Source organism: Bacillus rossius, chromosome 10 (assembly GCF_032445375.1).
Source record: "Bacillus rossius redtenbacheri isolate Brsri chromosome 10, Brsri_v3, whole genome shotgun sequence".
NCBI lineage: Eukaryota > Metazoa > Arthropoda > Insecta > Phasmatodea > Bacillidae > Bacillus > Bacillus rossius.
The window spans coordinates 58,688,772-58,706,199 of NC_086337.1; positions in this window are offsets into that span (position 1 = coordinate 58,688,772).

Consider the following 17,428-nt stretch of genomic DNA (forward strand, 5'->3'; position numbering starts at 1 on the left):
AGCTATCAGAAGAATCACTCTCTGAACGAAGAATTGGGGCATCCACTCACTCGACCCCGTCACAGCCAACCTAAAACTCTCCATGAAGACATCCACACCCAGTACATTTTCAAAGTCGAAACAGAAAATGAGCCTCCACACAAAAGAAATCAGTGCAAAGGTGACGAAATACACTAACCACAAGGACGGAGTAAGAGGCATCAATATGTTGATGTACGTTGGTAACTGAAAGGCTTTAGGAACCACAACAGTGACGCACAAATGCTCATGAGGATATGCATAACGTCTGACCAAGGAAGCAGTAAGGTAGGTTGCCTCATCAGCATAAATAGCCCTTACATGATCCATGGTAGAGTCCTTAATTGAAATCGTAGGTGGGATAGCATTTAATGTGCCATTTAATTTCTCGATAAAAATATTCGCAGCATAACTGCCTGGACCAGAGTAGGAGAACTGCTCATTCTCGAAACTTACATCCACCAAGTGTTTGGCGATGGACACACTAACATCAAATCTGAATCCATTAGTATCAAGAAACCTTTCGTGGTAGATGTCGCCTATTTTCTCTGTATTATTTGAATTGATTCGAGTTATGAACTGTATTTTCGTAAATGGATGGTATGTTACTAGATATGTGTCCGTCACACCCAAACCAGGAGCAACACCATTACTTCTTGTGTACAGGAAAGCAACATTAAGCATGTTGAAAGACTCCCAACAATCTTCTAATATAGTGATAGTTTCCTGTGGTTCCTCCACTATGGTGTCTGTGACAACCAGAAGAAACTTTGCTCTTGGATTCCAGAAGGGCAGGGCTGTCCAGTTGTACTCCGGCAGACACTGTCCAGTTTTGTATGATGCGAATATGATGTAACCAATAGTGGGCTGTGTCGTTTCTGCCCTGACATATACTTCATCATGTATATCATCAACTCTTTGTGGGATCCACATCAAAGGAGCAATACTGCGCAAGTGCAACTGTAATACAATTTCATCTATTTCAGAGTCTATGTAAGAACTGTTCAGGAAAAGTGCAATGAAATCTAATTCAGTATATTTGGTAATTACATATGACACTGCCATCGATTTTTCATTGGTTGTATTTTTCTTTGTGTTAATGTGAACACTGTGAATTTCATTCAAGAATAGAAAAATAACACTCTTCTTCCAGAAAGTCTCCATTCCTTATCTCTGAAACAGATAAGTACTCTGGGTTATACCGCTTGCTTTAAGGGTTCTTAAAAGATTTTACAATATTAGGTTACATACAGATCTTGCATATGCATCTAGACTACTTAAGAAATGTTATTATAAACGGAAAACATTGCAGGTTTTTTAAAATGAGAATCGTAGTGTACAAAACGATAGTTTGACATTTAAATTGTCAGGTTTTTGAACAGACTTACAATCCAGTTCCTCAAATTGAATGATATTCTGTCCTTCCTTGGGCAAATCGATTTATACGTTTCATTTCCGCTTTTAAATAAAACACGTAGGTCGATATTTTTGTATTTTACAATAAATATGATAGCTTTGTATTAACTCGAGATAAATTTATTTGTACTTGGACAACACGAAAAAAAAAGAAAACTCATTTAAAATATTTTAAAAATTTTAATTAAAATAGGTAAAACCATTTTGAATCTCCTCAGAACATGCAAATTTAAACGTCAGAGTAAACGGTTATGATTATAAATTGTAAAATAAGTAAAACTACATTTATGGAGTATATACCTAAAGAACTGTCCAAAATGTATGATATTATTTTTGGTAAAACTATAACCAAATATTTAAATTATGTTAGACATATAGTAAAATAAAAAATTTGAAATTTTATATTGCCATTATCAGCTCAGCCAAATTAATGATCAACTAAAGTCCTTATACGTATAGGAGTTTAAACCCTTCTGAGATAGATTAATCATTTCGCTAGTATATACTAACAATTATTTTTTCTGCAAAACATCAGTTTAAGAGTCACGATTAAAATACTTTTGAAGTTAAAAAAAATTATGAAAAACTTACTTTCCTGCTAACTTCCTTCAGTCTCACTGTCGACCTGTGTTGTTACTAATATGTGTCCACATAATCTCTGTGGCATTGACAGCATTACAGCAACAAATCGCGTGTCTACACAAAAATTAAATCAGATAACTTAGATTTGGTATCGATTCTGGTTTTCATTATTTATAAGGGCTGTAAAAGTTACGAAAATGTTTTTCTGTCTACTATAGATACCTCAATTTCTTATGGAAAAATAATGTCACTGTCTGTCACAACCGGTCATATGAACTAACACTGGACCTGTCCTTATTGTGCCGTTTTCACAATAATAATATACTATGGATAATAATTCAATAAATAATTTAAATAAATATCACGCAAGATAAAAACACGTAATAATTGGGGCGTAAACGAGTCGCACACAGGCTTCAGAGTTGGATAGTAGATAAGATTCATGACCTCCATATACGACGGTATTTTAGGGGAAAATGCCACAAAATTCCTCAAAATGATTTTAAAATCTCAGTATTATTACAAATTATTATTATTTCCGTTTAAATCTACAAAAATTATGGTGGCATGAATTTCCCTAAAAGTGGCTTAAGACTCCTAAAAACAAGTCGCTTAGCCTGGACAGTGATCTTTTGACCCTCATGAAGTCTGAGATATGATACCTCAAGTGAAATAGACACCACGATTCCATTTTTATCTAAAAATTTATATATATATATATATATATATATATATAGGCTATTTACTAACAATAATCCTAAAAGTTTATTATATATATACTTACTAATATTATAAATGCGAATGTGAGTTTGTTTGCTTGTTACTCTTTCAGGTGGAAACTATTCAACCGATCATCATGAAATTTTGTGCGCATATTTTCAAGGGTATAGTAAGGGACATAGGACACTTTTTATATATAAAAAATATTTTTTCCGAAGGGTAAAAATTTTTATATTGGTATGTATGATGTCCGACTGAAAGTTTGAGTAATTTGAATGAAATTTAACGCCATCTGGAGTTACAATAAGTAAATAAATAATTCTCCAATCTGAAACTGTATTACTGTATTTTTCTGTCACCGCCAAGCAATAAGTATTTAAACTTTTTTAATTTTTGAGGTTAGGTGCCTGTTTATTTTATTCGGTGATGGTTATTTGGACGTTGATGCTGAAGGTTATATTTTACTTTCAAGAAAAGTTTGGAATTTTAGAAAATGATGTGGATCTTGTAACTCAAGTTTTCCCGGACTTGCAACAAAATTTGAATAATGTTCAGTGACTGTGCGCAAGAGAAATATTGGAGGCCAAAAAATTACATCGTTAATAAAATCTACACTTATATTTTAAAAGAGGTGCACGGGAAAATGAAGGAGTATTTGTCAATAGATACAATCATGGATACCGAACAAAGATCTTCATATCCTGTGGAGTTTCAAAATTCACTTCAAATTTCGGGTGTACCCTCACATAAACTTAAAATGAAACTAAATGTACAAGTTATGCTTATACGAAATCTAGATGCTCCTCGACTATGTAATGGAACGAGGCTTCGGATCACACAACATTGGCAGAATATATTTGGTGCCACTATTTTAACAGGTGTCGGTAAAGGGGAAAGTGTTATCACACCTCGAATTCCAATTATCTCCACTGATCTACCGTTCCAATTCAAAAGAGTTCAGTTTCCCGTCAGGCTTAATTTTGCTGTTACCATCAACAAAGCGCAAGGACAAACATTGCAGGTATCAGGGGTGCATTTGGAATAGCCATGCTTTTCCCATGGCCAACTATATGTAGCCTGTTCACATGTGTCCAATGCCCGAAATCTACACATATATGCACCGGACAGAAAAACATCCTTACTAATATTATAAATGCGAAAGTAACTCTGTCTGTCTGTCTGTTTGTCTGTTTGTTTGTTACCTTTTCTCGGCTGAACGGCTGGACGGATCGTAATGAAATTTGGCAAGGAGATATATTATATCCTGGGGATGGACATAGGCTATCTTTTGTCTAAAAAAATAAATTTTAGACGGGTTAAAAATATATATCTTAATTTTATGTAATGTGTGTCATAGATATACAAACTGTTAGTGTCATTCCTCTATGTCTGCCGAGCAATAGCTTTCAAGCCATTACGTTACGTTTTGCTATTGTAAAAAACTAAGTAGAAAGTAAGAAAAAAATAAAAATCTTGAGAGTTTGTAGTGTCGCCATATTTGTTTCAATTTTCAATACCGTTTTTGTATATTACAATTTAAATTGCAGAAAAAAATCATCTTTCATAGACACATAAATAGTGAGTGTGTGTCATTTCTCTATGTCCACGAGGTCTCGCCGCGTCAATTTTCTCCTTGGAGCGAACCCGTCCGCTTGATTAAATAAACAGCATTTATCGTTGAATGATTTCATGATTTATTTCATGAAAATCTGCTCTCATAAAAAAGTTAGTTTTATAGACATTCAATAGGTCTCTCTCTCTCTCTCTCTCTCTCTGAAGATCAATCTATGAATCGTTACAAATTTATTTCCTTTATTTTTTTTAGTTTGATTTGATACAATATGATTTCACTAAAAATCAATTTCTACCCCTTCCTATTTTCATTTCCACATTACGAATTCTCACTTCTTCCACGTGGAGGGACTCCACGCAATATATTTGCATGCAATTAAAAACTATTTTTTAATGATTCCAAATAAGTATAACTTCTCATACGCGTACCTAAGTACACGCACACATTTTTTAAATTTAATTTCTTCTTATATATTTTCTCCATACCTAGGGCACTCATAATTCTTTTAAATTTCAAGTCTATGTTTTCAATGTCATTCGAGTTGTACATTTTTTTTTGTCAAATTGGTCATTATTTATACTTTGTTTCATTTTGGAAACAAACGTATTTTAAGTATTTTGACAAATAAAAAAAATTAGTTTCACTAACATTGTTAGGTTTTTATTGTGTGGATAGTTTCAAGTTTAATATTATGTAGGTACATAAATTCTTAAACTTATAAATTTCTTCGAAATTTATTCATAGGTTGGTAGGGCCTACTAATATTTTCTATTTGTAAATATTGTAATTTTTTTACAGTACCTACTTATTTGCAAGGAGTTTGGTTTAGTGTTTATAATTTATCAGCTGAGCGTCAAGAGTCTTAGGGCTGCCGAGACCGAAGACCAGAAATATAGATCAATTATGTAATATATTGTTGAAAAATTTGAATTTTACTATTTCAGGAAAGTTGGTTTTTTTTTTATTAATTAGAATAGTTACGTGTAATTGCCATCTTCCTTTATTTCATATTAAACATATTATGTTTGGTTGAGTGTGAGATAATTTTATTTATGTATGTTTTAATTTCATTTAATTTCATATATATAATCTTACCTACCTACTTCTATTAAATTTCAGGCGGATGTTAACATTGTCATTCCAGATGTATGAATTTTTAAGTCAAATTAGTTGTTATTTATACTTTTTGTTTCATTTTGGACTATGTTTTTTTTTTTTACTTAATTCAAAGTTTTGTTGTGTGTACAGGGAGTGATATCTCTATTTTAATTTTTATACTCCTTTGGATAAGCGGAATATTGCCACCAGAGTTTTACATACAAACAAATCCTATAAATGTTTTAAACATTATGACAAATAAAAAATAGTTTCAAAAACATCCTTAGTTTTTTTTTTGGTGTGTATAGTTTGAAGTTTAATATTATGTATGTACGTAAATTCTTAAAAATACAGTCATTTATTCATTTATTTAGATAATTATTCATAGGTAGGTAATAAGCTTTCCATTTGTCAATATTGTTATCATGGTAGATAGGAGTACAGTAAATGCCTACATTCTTTATATTTCTTTCGATTTGGAGTGTTTCCGAGCCATTCGGGGTCTTAAACATCACCCCCCCCCCCAGGTGGTTAAAGCCCCAACATTTCGAAAGTTTAAAAATTTTTAAAAATCTATCTCTTTCGATTTTAAGTGTTTTCGAGCCATTCAGGGTCCTCGAACCTCCCCCCCCCCCCCGCCACCCTCTGGGATCAAAGCCCCAAAATTTCGACAATTTCAGGACTTTAAAATATCTATTCTTTCGAGATGGAGTGTTCCAAACCATTCGAGGTCCTGAACATCCACTTTCCACAAAAGTGAAAGCCCAAAAAATTCGAAATATAAGAATATATATAATTGGATGTTGGCATGTATGACGTCGATAAACTCTTATACCGTTTGACCTATCGCCATGAAAGTTGGCACAACGAAGTGTTTTTATCATGGAGAAGGTTTATATGCTATCCATTTTTTTGTAACTCGCCGCTAGATGGCGCTGTAGCGCATCAACTTCTAAACCTTTCAACCGATCGCCATGGTTAAACAGAAAATCATAGGTCACAGATACACAAACAGTAATTATGTGTCATTTCTTAATGTCCACCACACTGGACATATCGCTATCCATTTTGCTGTAAATCGCGGACAATATATCACCCGGTGTTCAGCCCGGGCAAAGCCGGGTACTGCAGCTAGTATTACATAGTATACAAGAGCATCCTAGAATAATACTATGATTTAAGTACTTTTTAAAGAAAAATTAATTTATTATACGTTAATACATTAAACATTTTAAAATATTAGTTTTATTTTTTGTAATAGTGAAAAATATATCAATAGAGCATGTTTTCAGTTTTTTAAGCTAAATTGTATGTTAGAAATTTCAAATACTGATGATTCCAGTCACGCAAAAAAAAAAAACAATTACCATATTATTTTATTTTCTTTGCAATGATCTTTCATTCTTATTTAAGGACATCAACGCGAGCGAAGCTGCAAGTTAAAGCTAGTATATGTTTATACATGTATGTATATATACATATATGTATATATTTGTACACCATGAAATTGGGAGATACTGGAGTAGATCCCGGCATAAGATATTTTACAAAACATAAAAAAAAATCAATAAAAATATTTAAATAATATAATGAAAACCGCACTTACATCATACATTTTAGAATCCTCGGTTAAATTATAGGCGAATTTACTTAAGAAAATAAACAGCAACTATCTAAAACTTTTAAACAAAAGAGACTTATTACTATCTAGGCTTATATTATATTCTACCTGTGGAACGTCACAGCAGACATCTTGTATTCCACCATCTTGGATCCACCATCTTGTTTACGTCTGCTAGAGTGTGCGACAGCCATATTGGTATTTTTTTTTTACCCGCTAGAATGCACTAACATTAAACACAAGACAGTCAACTTAGGTAGCATCCACTGTCTTGTCGACCATCTTGGCCGCCATATTAAATATTTGGAATTATCATCCAACAAATTTGAAAAAATAAAATTATCAAAAAAATCACTTAAATATACAATGATTGATTCGATCAATTGGTGTCCTTGTTTCGATACCAGGCAGTACCGAGTTAATTAAAATAACTAACTTTACATCAGTCTAGGTTCCAGGTGCACGAAATAAAAAAAAAACAATATCACATGACACAGCTGTACAGAGGAGGAAGCTGATAGCCCACACTCACCAAGCGAGCTTGTCACTCATACGGCGAGTGCCGCGCGTTCGATACCCACCTCAGGCATGGCAGCAATTTAAATTCTTTTTGACGTGACAACGTCTAATAAATCGATGAACACCGGCTGCACGCACGAAAAAGTGTCCCGTAACGCACATTGTCCCGTTACGATGTGTCCCGTTACGCTCATTGTACGCTTGCGCTGCATCCATCTCTCTTCCACTCGATTGGAACAACCATCGATTTGGCTTTTTCGAGGCACATTAAACTTGAAACACTTCCATTCGTTTCCTACTTTCCTATCATCGTCCTATCCTTAACAGAATAACACAGATTGGAAGAAGTTAAAAAACAAACATGTATAAAAGTTCTAGTTATAATAATCTCTTCGTTAAAGTATTAAACATAGTTGAATTAATGAGTGCAAATAAAAGTAAATTTATAAATTAAATTGTAGATTTCATTTCACTCCTTTGTATCCCTACAAAATATTGATAATTCAATAAAAATGATTCAATTTTATTCATAAAAGTATGCAATCATTTCATAATTGTTTTGTTATAACGTTGTCACGTTAAACTATTGTCCGTAAACCGACTTTACAGACAACCAATTTTTTCCTTGCATAGTCAAACATAATTGTTTACAACTGCATGTGGGGTTAAACGTACAGCTAGTCGCTGACCGACGCGGCAGTGGCCTCTGCCTGCGCGGAGCGCCGCGCGGTGCCAGAAGTTGCAACTAGGCCGACACGTTACACCTTCGCTGGGATCGTAACCCGGTCCGTGTGAAGAACTTGTTGGGATAACCTCAAAGTACGAACAAACGAACGAGAGCAGATAACTGGCACAAAATGCATGTTAGAAAATTGCGACTGGATAACACCAGGCCATATGCCACAAAAAAAGACACAAATACGAAAACTAGAAACTACAAATAATCTGGTACAACACACATGATTCATGAGCTCAATATGTAGAAATCCCACGTGTAAAAATCCAAGCGAGAACACAAATAGCAATTGTGTACAAGATACCTGCCCGGTTGAATAATTATGTCAGTGTTTGTAAGTGGTCATCAGTTAGAGGAACCATTTATATATGCCCTGTAGGCCTTTCGATGTACGCAACTGTAAAACTATACTTTAATATCTCATTAATCCTCTGAGAAAGTAACGAATCATGCTACTCGAGCTGAATGGAATCTATTTCTAAAATGTATTTTAAATAGGTTTAAAAAGTTTATAGATTTAAAGAAATAATACAGAAATATTGGTAAAATCTTTTATTTTACAAAGTACTTACATTTTTTTCCCGATATACGTATATTAATAGTTCAATACTTGTATTCGGTGCTTTACTTAAGTTTTAACACACTATTACAACGTCCCATTTATTGAAAACATAGGGTTCTTTTTTGTTTTGTGGTACTTTAAATTTTTAATGTAGTTCATTATCTGTTAGTTAATAAAGTTTCTAATAAGTATCACTGTTTTTATATTATTGTAATTAATAAACTACTAACATGACTATTTAAAATCTTGATCACATATGTTGTCAAATAAAAAATATTTATTAGATTTTTGGTTTACTATGACAATAAGACATAGATGTGTAATGTTAAAATTCACAGTCCCTTGGGAATATTTAGGTTTTTTTTTAACTAAGATTTGCTGGCTATGTAGTGCCTAAAATTATATTATTTGTAAAAAAAATAGAATGTCAACATTATAACATTACATTTCACACGGAAGTATTAGTCTATGGAGCTGAGGTAAGTAGTGTATTTGAAGTTATTCTTGAAGCGATTGGTAAACAAAACAAAATGTAGCCGTATGAGTATGGTTAACAGCTTAAAAAAGGGATGGTCAGATGTTATTTTTGAAACGTATGTCAGGGTCTGACAGATATCAATTAATATTAGATTTCATAGAATAATTTTTTGTGTTACACTTTTTATACAAATAATAAATAAAATATGTAGCATGTGGTGAAGAAACAAAAATAATTATCTTAAATATGTGTGTAGTTATTACAAATATTAAATAAAATTATTCAAATATATGAAGAACTATGTGGATCAATATATAAAAAACAAAAAATATCATTCAGTATCTATGTGAAGACATCATTGTTTCGGAACAGTATCTGCTGAACACTCATCCTACATTACTGCAAACAGTGCACGTGATGATATTTGCTTCTTGAAATATTCTTTACGAGGGCTGCCACTTTGGTATCACTACATAAAAGGAATAATCGTAAAACTCGGCATTGATATTAACAACACAACAGCCAATATTTTCATTTAATTTAATTGCAATAACAAAAAGTTTAGTTCTTTAAATTGTTTACATCCGGGGGTCTTTCCCATTTTTACTTCAAATAATAACATTACAAAAATAGCACACACCAACTCCATAAATTCTTACCTATGATATTTTTAATGTGAATATTAAATAGTCGAGTAGATGCTCTCTCCTTTTTTTATCTGTTCTGTGTTTGCAATAAAATAATAGACAGCTGAGATACACCAAATAATTTACTTAAGAATTATGAAAAGTTCACAAACAAATAAACAAGCAACTTTTTGCAGACTATTCATACTTAAAAATAATTTTAAATAATCTTGCTTGTAACGATGTCTTCAATTATCGGAGCACAATATAGTCTTAATAATATCGACCACATAAAGCCTTTGTGAGAAACAGTGTGAAGTAAGACAGTAGTTTTAACATAGATTTCTGAAAGACACAATAATTTTAAGTAGTGTAACTTAGCCCTTCATAGAAAGCACATAATTAAATTGAAATTACCGGAAAGAAGAAATAATAAAATATAGAATATAAAGGCGTTTATTTTTGAATATAACATTTTTTCAAGAAAGGTGCAAAACATAACATTTAAACATAATTATTAGGAAATGAATATTATAAACTGACCACTCTTTGATAAAACTTACAATGACAAGTGTTATCAAACAGAAACTATGATTTTGCACTATATAAATATATATTAAAACTCGTATCATTATATTAATGAATATTAAAGAGAAAGTCACTAGTTGAATTTTGGGTTTCATATGTTTTCCTGATTACGTAGAGACCATACTTGGTGTTATCGGTGTTAAAAGACATACACGTGTAAACACAGGTGCCAAATGTAAAGCCAGTATCCATGGTTAATTTTGTAAAAAGTTTGTCTACAAAAATTTTTGACAGAATCTTTAAAAGTTTGAAAGTTTTGAAAATAAATTTATAACAACAATTTAATTAAGAGGTTAGAATGGAGCTATTTTATTTTTACGATACATGTATATAAATGTTTTAAACAATGTGGAAAGTTTAAAATTTTCACACAATATATATAGGTAACGACTGATCTATAAAAAAAATAAAATCAAGTACGTTGGTTGTTTAGAAATAAGAGAAATGCTTCCACATCAAAATAATTGGAATATAGGTAAATTGAAATAATGGTAAGATTTCTTCCCCAAATATTAGCGTTCTAGATTTTATGCCTATGTAGATGTGGCACATTTGTGAAATATTCATAGATATATTCAAATAAAAAGTAGGCGAATTTAAAAACTAATTCCAAGATGAAAATTAGAGTACTTGACAAAATGCCGATCAAAAGGACAAAGAAGACACCTTGCAAGTGACTTAGAGAAAGTTTTGAGAGCTCGTTTGTGGCTGTATCCTTATTACTTACCATCTTATCAAGAAGCAGCTTATCTACGATGCCAGCCTCCTTCAAAGCACACAGATACATCAAAAACTTCCTCTTATAAGGAAGATTTTTACGAAATAACAACACTATTGGTAAAAGAATATTAAGCTCCATAACACTGAGTTTAGAATTACTTAAAAGGTTATAGTCAAATTTTATATTGTAGTGAGCCATAGATAATGAAGAGTAAACACTGATATTCCTGTGAAACATGACATTTTGAATTGTGGAGTCAAAATCGTTCCTTATTACAGTGTTTCGAAATAATTTCGCGTAGGTTTCATCATTTAAATCCAAGTCTGTAAATGAAATACTTATAAAGTCCGAAATTGCCGTATTTTTAAAAAAGTGTAATGGCATTACCATTGCTATCGAAATAGAGTTAGCTTCCAAATCATCCACTGTTTTCAGTTCAGGGTAGTAGCGGGGCACTGTCAGGTAACTCGTGATCAGGCCCGTGTAACAGTTGTTCATTATTAGGTTGAATACAAGTGTTGAGACGAGGATCAGCCTCAAGGGAGTACACTGTTGGATGTATATGGAGCCTCCAACAAGAAATCCTCGCACGACCTCCAAGACGCTAAACTGCCCCGGTGAAGCGTGTATTTCAAATTTTGAAACAACTTTACTGACCAGAACTATAAAGACAAACATCGATATATATGCCATCCACGAGTCGAAACTGAATGGGTGAATGAGGTTCATCCATGCTGGCATATGCAGTGCCTTTGGTACTATGATAGCAACCCTGTCAATGAAGAAAGGGTATGACATATTCTTGAGGATGTGTGGGGTGGCGAAATACATTCCGAGTGTGACGTCCGGGTCATTGCGTGAAATGTTCACACGTACATCGTGTAACCCTTCTTCCTCCTTAATTGGAAGAGGGGTTGCGTCCCCGACTCACTCTGGGCGCGAAGGGAAAAAATAAATATTAAAACCAGGCATAAAAAGCTAAACAATATAAATTCCCCACACCACTGCCCAGGGGTCAGGCCAAAAAATTCAAAGGCTATAATAGCAGAGTACCCATTAAACAAACAAGAGGCAAGACTTTGGACGTATGTTATTAAAAAATAGAAATTTGCAAAAATAATTTTTACTATACATAACCATACAAGCTTAGTTACAAAAGCTGACGTTAATAATGGCAGCATCTTATCCCCATTTACGATACTAACAATAACCTTTAAAAAATCGTAAAAATATAAATACTGATAACAAGTATAAAAATATATAAGGGCGTGAGGCGTGGCCACTATAAAATATCAAAATTTACTGACTGCCCTAATACCAAAAAATCAAACAAGACAATCAATACAAATATATAAAAAATCTACAAAAATAATACTGAAGTACAAACAAATTATTTAAATAAAGTTCTTAAACTCTCAATCAATGGTTTAGTCTTTCTTCAGATGTTCGTTGCTAAAGACTTGCCAAAAAAAAACAAAGTTAATATCCTAGGCGTGCGCTGGCTTCCTGACCTTCCTCACCAACTCCAGAGTCTAATGCCACGCCGGGCCATAGGTACGAATTCACAAAGGCGTGAACGATGACCAAAAAAAAATTATCTTATTTTTAAGGGAAATGTAGCAAAAACTCTTCACGTAACATAACCATGTTACCACAGAAGTATTTATCATCAGCTTCAAACAAAGTCTTACTTCTTTATTAACTTGCCAATGATTTTATAAAAACGTAGAATGGCCGCACCAACCAACATCAGGCTGCGCATGTAGTCCAATACCGATCGCATACATTTAATAATACTGCACAAGCTGATATATTAGCCAAATGCCAACTTTACGTATGCAAATTCCGATGACAAAGTCTCAAAAACAAATTGCAAAATGTTCGTTTCTTCCAAACTTATACTTTTATTGCAACTACAGGCAAACGGGCGACCTTATTAAAAAATCCCACACTGGAACAACGTGTGAAACAAATGGGCCTCTTCACCAAACAGGCTAATAAAAGTTCCGTCCAAATAAAATTTAGTATGGGAAAATACACAGTTCACTAGGTTTGCCAAAAACCAGTGCAGCACCACGAGGGTAAAAATCAAAATCGCGGCCTCTCTTTACCTTGATTTCTTCTGTATCACAGGGCAATCCATTTGCCCTGTCACCCAGCGTGGAGCCTCCATCCCAATATTCTTCGTCGCCCGTTGCCGTCCGGCACACCAGTCCGCGCCGTCACATGGCTCTCTCCTCGACGGTCGCTCGCCACAATCCCCGCGGCCCCAGCTGAATTTTTCTTCCCGGCAAGCCGAATGTCTGACGTCATCAGCCAAACGCCGGGCGCTCGCCAAGTGGTATTTACGTGAAACACAATCGATGTTCTTAAACTCATAATCGATAGCTACCAAACGGCATATAACTAATTAACAGAAACAAATATAATTTAAAAAAAAATTACAGATAAATTAACATTAATTAAAAAAGGCGTAAAAATACGTGAAATAAAAAACCAGATAAAACTAGAGACCAGCAACAAAAATAAATTACAAGTAAAAATGTGGCCCTGCCGGCCACAATCGGAAGAATGATCAACGAAAACAAAATTCATGTGACGAACAATACTTCTAATCACCTCAACCATTGGTCCACTGGATACCCATTCACCATCCTTATCCATCTTGCTAAACGCGAAAGGTGGTATGTTGTAGGTTAAAACTGGCAATGGGTAGTTTTGAACTTTTGAAAACTTGTCATGGAAAAGTAAATGATCATTACAAGACGATTCGACTACACTTATGGAATCTTCTTTCATAAATGGGTTGTAGGTCATCAAACTTATTTTCGTTCTTAATTTATCAGTTTTCAAACATATTAATACAGTATTTAAAATTTCAATTGTTTCCCAATAGAGACTGAGTATTCTTTTAGCTTGTATGTTTTTTATGTTGGTAGTTGCCATTGATAATAACATGAAGTATGCTTGCGAGTTCCAAAAGTTTCTCTGTAAATGATTCAATAGTGAATAATGAAATTTGTCTTCAAAATCATTAAAGAATATCATAAATACATCAATGTCAGATATGAAGTCTTCATGACCTTGTGAAAGCATTCTTGAATTTTTATCATATGCTTCGTGTTGCAATGATTTTATGATGACGAATGTGCAGAACTCTTTGGACTGTAGTTCATGGATTATATCGTCAATTTCGAAGGTTGTTTGCGAGAAAACAGCCATGCAGTTATGCTTTGACCCGGCTATTTTGAGCATTTTGACAATAGCTTCTGCTAATAGATTACTGTGCTCTTTATCAACAATATCCAGAGTAATGTTTCTTTCAAGTGCAGCACTTACATAAGAGTAATAAACTGAGAATGTAATGACGAGTTTCATTAACGTTGGTTGAATCATGCTCCTAAAAATAAAATATTAACACACAATTAATACGTTCCATGATTATATACATAATATATATTAACATAGTGTAGTTAAAGTTAAGGGAATAGTACATTTTTAATAATTTTGCTGACTATATAGGTATAATTTACTTCATCTTTACTGTAATTTTATACTAATGGTTTTTGATCTCCAGTTATACATATTTGGTTTGTTTGAATGACATTTCATAGGACCTTAGGAAGTAACAGCAACGATAGCAATAATCCTATGGTAATTTTCTAATGTTTCTTAATTTATAATGTTCTCTTCTCAAAAATAATTGGTACCACTAAATCCTATTCAAAACCAAAAAAAAAACATGTTAGAATATTTGGAAATTTTGATTATTCTTATATTAATGCATGATTTTCACTAGTTGCTAATTTAAGTTATGATATAATACTATGAATTCAAATGTAAAATGTCAAGACAGGTGTAAACGTATTAAAAACGATGACTTAGCAAATGTTCGACTATTTTTATATGGGCCTTAAAAACCAAATATATTATTGTAAAAAATTTGTAACATAGTTGTATCTGTATGTAGCAGATATTTTCTAACATTATGTTTTTGGAAATGAAAGTTATAAAGTTTTTTTTTAATTTTAAGTTTGCCTGGTGTTCTGTTAATTTGTTTAATTATCAGTCAAAATATGTTAATGGTTTTGAAATAAATTAATGTAAATATAGCACAATTCTCTATAAATTTTTGTCTGCGATATTTCATTTTTAAGAAGGTGAAAAGTGCGTAAATTTGAATTATTTTAAAATAAATTTCTGCTTGAAGCTAATATACTAAGAGAAAATCCAAATTGTGTAGTATGTATTAATAATCATATAACAATACAATTTCCTTTTTACAATCTACCGAATTTTCATGTCAAACATGACGAAACGAGGGTATGTATGGTTTTATAGAAAAATATTGGATTAAGTTCATAAATAAATCATGAATTACCTATAATAATCGCATAGACCACATCACAGTTCTCTTGTTACAGGCAACCACTCTCCATACATGCTTACCTAACATAATGGTTCCTGATTAAATATGTATAAATGCTATCATTATAGGGCAACTCTCTTGGAGTAAAATGTACAAAATTTCTAATACATCACAGACAAGTAGGTGTGTATAACACCAAATGGATCTTATTAAAAAAAACTTTTCTCATCTATTAATAATAAAAATTGTAATTGTATATTGCTTTTATCAGCTCAGCCAAAGTAAGAATTAACTAATGTCATTAAGTTGAGGAATTTAAACCCTTGTGAGATAGATAATCAGTCCGCTGGTATATAATACAAAATATTATTTTTCTGCAGAATATCAGTTTAAGACACGCTTAAAAATACTTTTGAAGTTAAAAAACTATAATAAATACTCACTTTCCTGCTAACTTGCTTCAGTCTCACTGTCGATCTGTGTTGTTACTGACATATCATCCCATAATATCTGTAGCACAGACAGCATAACAGCAACAAATCGCGTGTCTAGTTACAATTTTTAATCAGATAGCTTAAATTTGGTATCGATTTTTGTTTACATTGTTTATGGGGGCTGCAAAAATAACAAAAATGTTTTTCTGTGTACTATTGATACTTGCACTACTTATGAAAAAATCATTAAACTGTGGGTCACACACGATCATATCAACTAAAACGTAGCCCATTTTTTTAATGCTTCTTTTCACAATAAAGATATACCATGGATAATAACTCAATAAATTATTTAAATAAAGATCACGCCAGATAAAAACACGTAATAAGTGGGGCGTAGCTGCTCGGGCTCAGTTTCAGGTTGTGGATTTTAGATAAGATCCATGACCTCACGATACTTTGGTATTTTAGGGGAATAGGCCACAAAATTTGTCAAAATATTTTTTAAAATACTTATTATAATTACATATTTCTCTATTTCAAGGGAAAAAGATTGCCATATTGAGGGTAAATTTTCTGTTTAAATAAAGAAAAATTATGGTGGATGAAATGCCCTAAAAGTAGCTTGAGACTCCTAATAACAAGCCGCTTAGCCTATACCGTGACCTTTTGACCCTCTTGACGACTGAAATAGTTGTAATAGAACTTATACATATCACAGCTGGGTATGCATTAAATAAATTACGAAAGAAGTAGATATTATTAGCAATAATGTTACCAATAACTTCAAAATTTACTTCTCAGTCCTGGGGTGTATTCTCGATCGGTGCATTAATTAAAAATTTTTTTATTGTGATTTCCGTTCCCATGTTTAACAGTGGTCATCATTTACTGGAAATATTAAAATATTCCTTGTAGGTCTTTAGAATGTACACAACTGTAAAAAAAAATTGTTTAAGATCTCATGCCTTCTTGGAGAAACACAATAGCACTAGGTGTGAATAGAATTACTTTATGAAATGTATTTTAAAAAGGTTTAAAAAGTTTATAGATTTAAATAAATAATACAAATAGTTGGTAAAAAATTTTATTTTACTAACTACTTACATTAATTTTTCAATATATATTATTGTTAGTACCATATTATAAGAGAAATACTAACACTCGGTACTTTTACTTAAGCTCTAACACATGCTTACAACGTTCCCTTTTTTAAAAAAAAATTTGTTTTGTTGTGCTTTCAATTTTTAATGGTATGTTCATTGTCTGTTGTCTAATACACTTACTAATAAAGTAGGTATTACCATTGTTATATTTTTTTACTTAATGAATTACTAACTTTACAGTATTTTAAATTTAGATCACAT